Here is a 10,792-nt window from a genome sequence, read left to right as displayed (position 1 = left end):
GTAGATGCGTTGGATTAACAAATCCAGAACATAAAAAATCAACAATACCTGTGCAACTCAACCATGGATAAAGAAGCTGAAAACTCACCTGAAAATACCACCACCATCACAGATCGTTGCCAACAACTGCCAATCGTTGTCAATATAACCCACCACCACCACAATAACCACTGCCATCACCACCACCTTCAACCCACACACTTTCTTCACTCACCAACCAACTGTGAAAAACACTGTCAATGCCTTTTATTTTTAACTTTTTACTAAAAGGAAATTTTGAAATTTATGAGGGTGCATGAAGAAGTCATGGGGTGCAGGAAGAAGTAGTCAAGAGCTACAAGTTAACTCAATCCACAAGTCATGTTGACTAAAGTGGATGAATTTGATGTGATCAAATGATGCAATCCAGATGACGGATTGTGAAAGTTAAACGAAGTGGCATTGGAATGGAAAGGAGTTTGCATTGAGAATGAGAGGTTTTGGTGAGAAATTGAGTAGTTTTGGTGCTAAGAAGTAGAAAGAGGTTTGACCAACTTTTTAGGGTTTACTAGGCCTTGGAGACTCTTTAACAAAAGGAGATTTGGGAGAGAATGAGTCCCAAATTCAAAGTTCTTCATTCAGTATTTGCAAATCTAAGTACATGAGAGTGTTTTAGAGTATTTATAGAGGAAGGTAGCTTGCTCCTTAAGCTACCATAACTCTAGTTAAGTAGACTTAACTATGGTGAGTGTGGTGGCTTAAGGAGGCCGTGTGTACTCTTCTAAGGTGCTCTAGAAGCCCTTACTTGTGTGACAAGTTAAGGTTTCTAAAGTATCTTTGTTTCATCTATAAAATAATCTATATAGAAATTTAAAACAAAAATCCTATACATGTTTATTCTATTATTGATACACACAACATCTATCTTTTATTCTTGTGTATGGTGGCTTGGATGGTCCTCCATCAGGCTCCCTCCCTTCAAAAGGATCTATCCTCAGATCTAGTTTAAAGTGTCACCTTATGTGAAAAAGATGTCTTTAAGTTCCTTTTGGTTCATGAATCCACTTGACAAAAACAACAAACATAAGTAGAATGCATAAGTGTAAAGGTTGATGGATAAGGAAATCAAAAACAAACAAAGTAGTTTGTATGGTACCTTTATTATGGTTCTTATTTCCTAAAGTAGGTAAATGAAACACCACAAGAAAGGGAGAAACAATGTAGAATAAGAAAAAGAATTACCTCAATCAGGTGATACAAACATGTAAAATATTATTTGTGTCGAGGTAAAATAGGTATAACTTTTTCTGTGGTTTTTTAAGAGGAAATAGGTCCTTTGGTTGAAGGTTAATTTACCCCTTACCTAATAGGTTAATAAAATAGATTCAAGTAGTACTATTTTTGTTATTTTGAGTTTGTACCTCATGAATTTTCCAAAACGTTTGATCTTTGTGTTTTAGTACAAGTAAGTCCTCACAAGGTGTTTGAACAAAAATTGGTTTAGCTCTAGACAAAGAATTTGCAAAATTAAAACTAATCACAAAGTTGTTTCCTTTGTTAGTGAAAGTAAATTTATTAAAAAACCCTGGGAAAAAAATGTACTGGAGAAATTTTGAGGGCTTTCTAATAAAACATCACAAACTTTGATAGGAATAATGTGACTTAAACAATTTTTATCATAATGTCCTAAAGAAGGCTTGACTTTCACTTGTTGACTCACAACTAAATCCCCATCATTTTGAAGAAAAAGATATGTATAAGAAGGAAAAAAAAGTATTTATGTTGTATTTCAACATTTGAATAAACAAAGGTATAAATTGATAACTACTCATAAGAGAAAACCTTTAAAAAATTTGACAAGTATGATGAAAATCATTTTCTCTATGGAGAGTATTAAGTTTATTAATATTTTTAAACAAAATATTTGAATCAAGGAAAGAGTCATTAGAAATCATATGAATAATATTAGTACTAGACTCCTTTCCTTTATGCTCAATATTAATCAACTCTTTAGAAGATATCTCTATTTCTTGCTTATCATATCCTAGATTTGTAGGAGGTTCTATTGTTAATGTCTCTATAAGTTTAAGTTTAGGTACCTCCTTTTGAGTTTCTAGGGATGGAGAATCTTTGTTTGTCAACTCTTTAGACAAATTCCTTACCTTGACTTTCTTTTCTTTCTCCTCTATTTCGCTTTCTATTTTCTTTATCTCTCCTAATTACTCTTTCTCTCTCTTCTCATTTTCAATAAGGTTTTGTAAAGCAACTTGATCTACTTTGACTTGAATAGGAATGAAAGGACAAAGGGTGATTCTTTTCCCTACATGACAAAAACTAATTTTGTTTGATTTTCCATCATGAATAGCTTTATGATCAGACAGTCATGGGTGGCCAAGTAAAAGATGTCCAACATTCATTGGGATAATATCACATAAAATGGTTTCTTGATAAGACCCCAAGGTTACTGGAATATTTACTTGACTACTCACAACAATACCACAATCCTTATTAATTCGTTGTAACTTATAAGGTTTTGGGTGAAGTATGGTAGGAAGATTTAACTTGAGAACCACTCTTTCACTACAAAAGTTAGAATATGACTCACTATCCACAACTAAAGAACATATTTTATCAAAAACTTTGCATCTTGTGTGGAAAAGATTTTCCTGTTGTGACCGTTCCAAATTACTAGAATGGTTATCAAGTAGTTTTTTTTTTATCATTAAACATTTTTCTTGAGAAAAAAGAATATTGTTCTATGAAAGTAGGAGGAATTGAAAGAGTAATTCTTTTCCCTACATGACAAAAACTAATTTTATTTGATTTTCCATCATGAATAACTTTATGATTAGATAGTCATGGGTGGCCAAGTAAAAGATGTCCAACATCCATTGGGATAATATCACATAAAAGAGTTTCCTGATAAGACCCCAAGGTTACTGGAATATTTACTTGACTACTCACAACAATACCACAATCTTTATTAATTCGTTGTAACTTATAAGGTTTTGGGTGAAGTATGGTAGGAAGATTTAACTTGAGAACCACTCTTTCACTACAAAAGTTAGAATAGGACTCACTATCCACAACTAAAGAACATATTTTATCAAAAACTTTGCATCTTGTGTGGAAAAGATTTTCCTGTTGTGACCATTCCAAATTACTAGAATGGTTATCAAGTAGTTTTTTTTTATCATTAAACATTTTTCTTGAGAAAAAGAATATTGTTCTATGAAAGTAGGAGGAATTGAAAGAGTTTTAAAACTTTTTGCTGGATACGTAGATGCAAGAGGATCAACAAAAGAATTTTTTTTTGTTAGTATGATGGATTATGCTATGATCACCCATTGTTGAAAAAACAATGGTTTTCACAAAGATTTTTAAAAATTCAACTTGAGTGAGAAAAGAAATTTCAAAAAGATGTTTAGCTTTGTGAAGTAAATCAAGGATTCAAATGTAAGTTTTCTCCAAGTTCACTCCCAAGAAGGTGAGGTGAGTCACAATGGACTACTTAAGTACCACAACTTTCCTAGCCAAATGATGTGAGTTGATTTTAAGATTGCACATTTTATGGGTTGCACTTTATTTATGTTTATTTTTTATTTTTAAGCAGAATATGGTGAGAAACCCAAAGAAGTTTACCACTGGACACAAAATTAACCAAGTGGTTAAGTAAGTGTGAATGTTCACTTCTATTGGTCAAAGAGAAAACACAATTATATGTTGCTGATGATGAAGAGGTGCAGAATTAAAGCATATAAAGGAAAGAAACAAGATGGAAAAATTCAATGTGTCAAATACATGAGGCAAGACACTCTATTTATAGGAGAGAGTGTCTTGGAGAACTAGATAGAGGGGTAGGGGTGTGTTTTGTGAGAAGCCTTCTAGAAGGTAGGTAAAAGAAACCCTAAACCTAGAAGCACTTATCATGAAAGGTGGGCTTGACACAAGCCCAGTTTACTAAGTACACCCTACTCAAATTACTAAGCACACCCTACTCAAATTACTAAGCACACTCTAAAATAGAAAGAGGTTTGACCAACTTTCTAGGGTTTACTAGGCCTTGAAGGTTCTCTAGTACATGAGAGTGTTTTGGAGTATTTGAAAATCTAAGTACATGCGAGTGTTTTGGAGTATTTATAGAGGAAGGTAGTTTTCTCCTTAAGCTACCATAACTTTAGTTAAGTAGACTTAATTATGGTGTGAAGAAGGTTTTCCTGAGTTTGTAATTTGTTGTATTCATACTCTGTAATAGACTCAGGGGATTTCGTTTCATTCTTACTTGTATTCTATTCGTAGGCAGATCCAGATATGGTTTCTCGATTTTCTGTTGTATTTGTTTTTCTTGAGGGGTTTAAGAAACAAAGCTCTTGTTTAATCTTTTGATTTTTTGTTTAGTGAATTATCAGTGGTGTGCCAAGGACTAGATGTAGTTCTTGGTTAAGAGTGAACTAGTATAAATTCTTTGTGTGATTCTCTCTATCTCTATCCTTTTACTATATACTGTTATTTTCTGGTTTTTAGATAGTAATTCAATTGGTTAAATAAACATAATAACTGTTTTTATATTATGTTTGCTTCTCTTTTTACAATCAATTGAACAATGATTTTAGTTTGTTGGTTTTTATGAAATTTTTAATCCTACTTAAACAATTGTGAAAATCTATTGAAAATAAGTTATTCAACTAGTGTAGCCTTTTTTATCTTCAGTGGTCTCAATATAGTTGAGTAGTAGAGTAAACATAATTTCTTTTACACCCAACAATTTTAGACACACAGCTAATCAATTTTTGAAAATTTAAAATTATTCTTTATTTTGGAATTAAAAAATATATTTTGGAAGAGAAAATTCAGATTGTGTTTTGGAAATGAAATTTTGGAATACAATTGGAAAACCAAAATCCATAATTAAAAAAACTACATTACAAAAAATAAATTTTGAAAAACAAAATGCAAAAACATATTTCAAAAAAGAGATTTTGGACAACTGTAGAGAACATTTTGATCATTTCGTGTTAGTGCATTGGTGCAGAAAATGTCAACGACAACAGTTTTTTTAGCATTTACACAGTGGTTACGAAACCGCTGTCTATGAACACATAGTCTATTCTATGGAGGCATAAACGACGGTTCTAAAATCGTTGTGTATAAGTCACACATAAACGGTGGTTATGACCATAACCGTCATTTACACCCTTCCCTAAACAGTCCACATGGTCGAGGTATAAACAACGACATAACCACCATCTATTATCGACATTTGTATAGTTCATTTTGTTTTATGCTTTGTCCCATCTTAATTAACCTGTTCATTTAAACCCAACCAACTAGATACATAAATTCAAACACATTCATTCAAAGAAGCAAATTTGGTGAAAACTATCCGACCTCAAAACTTTTGGCTAAGAAGATAGACGAAGATTAAGACTTACTGAAAAGATTGTAAAGTCTTTTTCTTTTTCTTAACCTTCTGAGAATTGTACAAAGTAGTTAGGAAGTTTTGGGCCTTATATTTTGGGCCAAAGTAAAGAAGGATGTAAATAGCAAAGAAAGTAGAGCGTAAAATAATAAAAGAGAGGTGCAAATAAAAATGTAGGCAAGGAAGGCATGAGGATCCACATGCCTTCTCCTCAATGGAGATGATTTGCACCAATAAGGTGGTGACACTTGTCACACTCTCATTTGAGAGGTTTTGAGAGACTTTCTCCTATAAATAGGAATCTCTTGTACATGATTTTTAACGTTGATTTGAGTAATGAAATGTTGTCCAATTGAGACACTTTTACTTGTTCAAAGTTCTCTCTAGAGTTGTCTTCTTGCTAGACAAATTTCTAGACTCCTCCTAGTAGTGTTGGCCTAACCTCACTCTAGAAACTAAGTGTTGGCCTAACCTCACATAGATTCATCCATATAATTTTCATCTCTTCCAAAATTTCTACAATTCTTTGTGCTTCCGTAATAGTGTTCATCATCTGTAGAAGATATTCAAATTAAAACAATGAAGAAGAAGATCTACAAATGAAAATGCAAGCTAGGATTGCATCAAAATTATATTAATAAAAATTTATTACAAACACTAATACATATTCCTATCTATCTATCTAATTCCTATACTATTGATTAGCTATTCTACAGTTATAGAAATTAAGGAAATATGTGGTCCATGCATGTCTCACATACTCTATGGCGGCTAAAGGCAGTGGTTGCTCATCCGTAAAAAAACTGCATTACAAAATAAGTTTCACATTAATGTTAAGATATATATACTTTAAAGAATTATAAAGAATAATTTAAATATTATTACTTGCTCCCAATATTTTTGAATGCCTAGTCTTACAATGGTAACCATCCATTGCATAATGTAATAGCCACACTCATAGCCTCCCGGTTGTCTATTACTCTATAATTCAATATAAATTAAAAGTTAATATTGATAAACAATGAAAAGAGGAAGACAAAAATTACAAACCTTTAAGTTCAACCATGTCAGATTTTGATAATTTGTATTGAGTCGACCTCTGAGTATGCTATATCCACGCCATGCCCTGATTAATACAAAAATTTGTGTTAGTAAACGTTTAAGTAACATACGTAGTTAAGTTTATAATGTAATTACACATAAATTATTTGCTTTAGATGTGTGGATGACTTCTTGATGAGAATCAAGTAAAGGAGGATTTTATTAATGAAGGAAGAGGCCATTCACCATCACACTTGAAGTTCTTCCTTCTAGTCTTCTCAAAATTAAAAGAAGACATAAAATAAAGAGAGGTCCAAGCCCAAAGCCCAAGCCCAAGCCCAAGTCCATCCTATAAAGGGCAAGGGAAAGTATTAAACAATAAAGAATATTGTTGAAGGTGCTTAGAGGGAAACATTAGAAACCTCTATTGTTAAAGCATCTTTTAGTCTTTAGTTAGGAGTCTTAGGGGGGGTGTGTTAGTAGATAGGTGTAGGAGTAAATAAGGAGGTGCCAAAATGAGAGAAGGGATCACACCTTCCTCATGCATTGTTTTAGGCGCCAATTCTAGAAGCTTTTTAGGATGGAGTTTTTGAATTTGTGTAGCTTGCATTTCAGCACCTTAGGCTATAAATAGAGGTGCTCCCTTTGTATTTTCCAGATTTAGAATTTGTAGTAAAGAAACTCTCCCAATTTGGTGATTGAGTGAGTGAGATTTGATTTCTCCTCTTCCTAGTCTCATCTTGAGTGCCTTGGTTCTCTCAAGTGGCGACATTGCACACTTATCTTGGAGCATTCACACTTCAAGTGGCGTGTTCATCAACCAAGAACTACAACCACATAAGTCCTCTTTCTTCTCCATCTTCTCATTCCATTTCCGTGCCTATTTGAATTCCTAAACATGTCTTAGGTTCCTTTCTTGCTTTCTATTCGGTGTTCTTGCTTATTTTCATGTTTCAATCGGTTCATCTTCTTTCTCCTTGGATTTGTTCGGTGCATTTCAGTTTTGAAGCATTTTAATCGGTTCATTTCATTTGTTAAGAAATTTAATCGGTTCATTTGCATTTTTACATCTTTTAATCGGTTCAATTGGCAAGAAATGGGTCTTCCATGTGAGTTTGGTGTTTGGTGCAAGTTTTGGTGAGTTCTTGAAACTTAGAACATTGATCCAATTCTATTAAAAGTGCCTAAGCTATCTCCAACTCAAGTTGATTCCATAAAATGTCAAAGAATCATCTATATCTTGCTATTGGAATCACATCATGTGGTATCATGAGTTTAGGTGTGTTCTTGTTTAATTGTTGAGTTGTTGTAGCACTTTATTTCAAGAGCTCTTTTAATTTTCTTGCAATTTAAGTTTCTGTTTTAGGCTTATTTTGAGTTTACTTGCTGTTTTAATTCTTTTGCCTATCATATGTTTGAGTATTTTCCTTTTGAATCATGTCAAGTTTTGTCTTAGTCATGTTATTCCATAATTGTCATTACTTCTAGTAGTACTTTTATTGTTTTTGATTGTTTCTTGCTTTAGTGTCATATAATTTTCTGAATTGATATTGATCCTTTGTGCATTTTCTTTTTAGAATTGAGTTCATACTTCTATTCTAGACCTATACAAGTTCCAATACATCATTTTCCATTATGTCTTTGCTAGTTCATAATTCTGTTTTTTATTCCTATTAGGATTCCTCTGTTTCTGAAAAAAAAGTGCTTACTGTTTTTCCTTATTGCAATTGATTTACTCACTGGAAAATTCTGAAATTCTGGATTTGTGATATTCAAAGTGTTAGAAAAGAGTAGAAAAAAGAATCATTCAAAAATTCAAAGTACACAAAAAATGATAAATAAAATAAAAAAAGTGTACAATTCTGCCGAAAAGAATACGGTAATCTGGCAGCGATTTTAAAAAATTTATCTCAACTAATTGGCTTACTGTTTTTAATTGATTCCAGTGCCATTATTGAGTTAACATCTTGAAGTTTCTGTGGTTTAGATTTCATAATCCAGTTCGCTCTACATCATTCCAGTTAAATCAGTGAATATCAAGAACAGTTTGCATTTTAAAAAAATAATTTCCAGTAGCTAAATTTTTGTTTTCTTCATCTACTCTAGTGTTTTTCCTTAAGTATTCTTTTGTGTGCCTACTTTCTCATTGAGTTCTTTATTTTCTTTCTTTTCTTTCATTCTTTACTCTTTGAGTTTGTCTTACATATTGTTTTCCTTTTGCAATTACCTTTCTTTGCTTATACCTTTTCTTGTTTGTCTTTATTGTTTCATTGGTTTTGTGGTGGTTGCCTTTGAGATTGGTGTGCTTGCTTTGACATCTTTCATTTGAGGATTCCAAGACCTCAAGATCAGATTGGTGCAAGGACATTATTTCTTTGAGAGTGACCTATTTTCTGCCTCAATTCCCTTCGGCAATTTCATTGCCAAGCTCACTGTTTTTGCTCATTATTTCCATCACATCACTTCTTGTGCAGTGAACAAAACCACACAATAGTATTATCAACTACGAATAACACAAGTAACTTCCAATGACCCATACATCATCCATGAAAAAAATTAGTAAATATTTAAAACATGAAATAGTAATAATTGACGACTTATAATTGAAATTACTCATTAATATAAGGGTAAAGATAATTTTTTTCCCCTATGAAAGTGTTAGTGATGTATTACTGAGTTTCAACTTTCTTTGCTCCAATTAGATTAATCAAATAGGGATCCAAGAATCCATAAATATCTTGATTCCGTCATTAATAGAAACTCCATACAAATACCTACAAGTTATTAGTTAAAGCATAATCAATAATAATTTAACATAAAGTAAATTGAAATATAGGTAAAGATACTCACATCATAAAAAATTGAACTATAATTATATTGAGCTCCTGGTTTCTACCTGTAAATTCTAACACATTTCACATGTATATGTACATGGGCATGTTAGTGTTTCTTCCAAAAAACATATCATTCCACGGAACCTCGAGTGGGTTTTGACCAATGTCTTTAGCCGCTGATGATAAAGAAGCTATAGGATTGTTAATGGTAACCGCAAACTTCTTTTGCGAACTTGATTTCCGACGAGGTTTCTACAAAGTAAAGAACATTTGTATTAAATTAGATGTAATACATAAATATTAATTAATATAATGAAATTAAATTATTATCGGGGGTTTTGGTATAATTCGAACGAGGTGTCTGGGCCAGGCTATGAATGTCTGAAATACTTCGACCATGGTTGTTACCTCATCTATAGGTAGTGGAACACAAACATTAAATACCCGTACTTTGTCCACTGTTACCTTCACCACATCAGGGGGAGAGGAACGTTATGTAAGGTAGTGACCTCTTGAAAGACTTTTCGAATGGTCACCACCTGAGGAAAGATGTCGTCCTCTATTAGTAACTCACATTGGCTTATCTGTCCAATGACATCCTCCCCTGACGTTGTAGGAGCTGCATAACTCCCCTTTGTGCTCCTGGGAATGGGAGTAACAAGTGGCTTAGCACAAAGTTGTTGCGATAGAAACTCCTGTCGCAACAGACGATTCTTCTCCTCAAACTCTAACCGCATGCGCTGAGTCTCCTTTTTCATCTCCTCCATTAATTCTTGCGATATCTTAATCGCCATTTCTGCTTTGGTCTCTGAGGTGGGGGAGGAGGATGAATGTCATGGTACAACTCCAAAATATTGTCAAATTTCAACCCCTAAGTAATTTCGAAAGAGAGCTTTTTCGAAACTCTTCTCCAAAACAACTTTCTAATGTTGTTGTCGAACATGCGGCTCAAACTCTACTTGTCTGTAGAAGATTTGGTGATGAGACCGCAAAGGGCGTGCCTATTGCTGAATTTGAACGTTTGAAGAAAGAATTAGCTGATTCAGCTCAAACTCTTGAAGCAACTCTTAATGCTAATACTTCTTTGACCAAAAAGATGAAAGGGATAACAAATGTGCACTCTCAATGTGGTCCAATGAAGGAATCCTTGGAAACTAAGATTGAAGATTTAACTAATGAACATGGTCGACTTATGAGTGAAATGGAAAATATATGCCAAGAATTAACAAGAATGACAATCTCTTATAACTCCGATCAAGGTCACCGAGAGAAAGATGAAAAAGAAGTTGAAGTAGCCCAACAATATGTTTTGGAACAACATAAACTTGGCTTCACTAAAGCTCTTCAACAGGCCGAATACTTTTATAAAATTCCTATTCATGAAGGGAATTTTGATGTCATGAAAGACTTTCACAAAGGCCAACTAATGCCTATTGGGGAGATTCCTAATGATGATGAAGATGAAAATGAAGATACTGCTGCCAGAAACAATGATAACCGTGAAGATAATGAACTTGTT

The sequence above is a fragment of the Phaseolus vulgaris genome, chromosome 6 (genome assembly GCF_000499845.2).
Source record: "Phaseolus vulgaris cultivar G19833 chromosome 6, P. vulgaris v2.0, whole genome shotgun sequence".
NCBI lineage: Eukaryota > Viridiplantae > Streptophyta > Magnoliopsida > Fabales > Fabaceae > Phaseolus > Phaseolus vulgaris.
Note: the sequence above shows the minus strand (reverse complement) of the source record.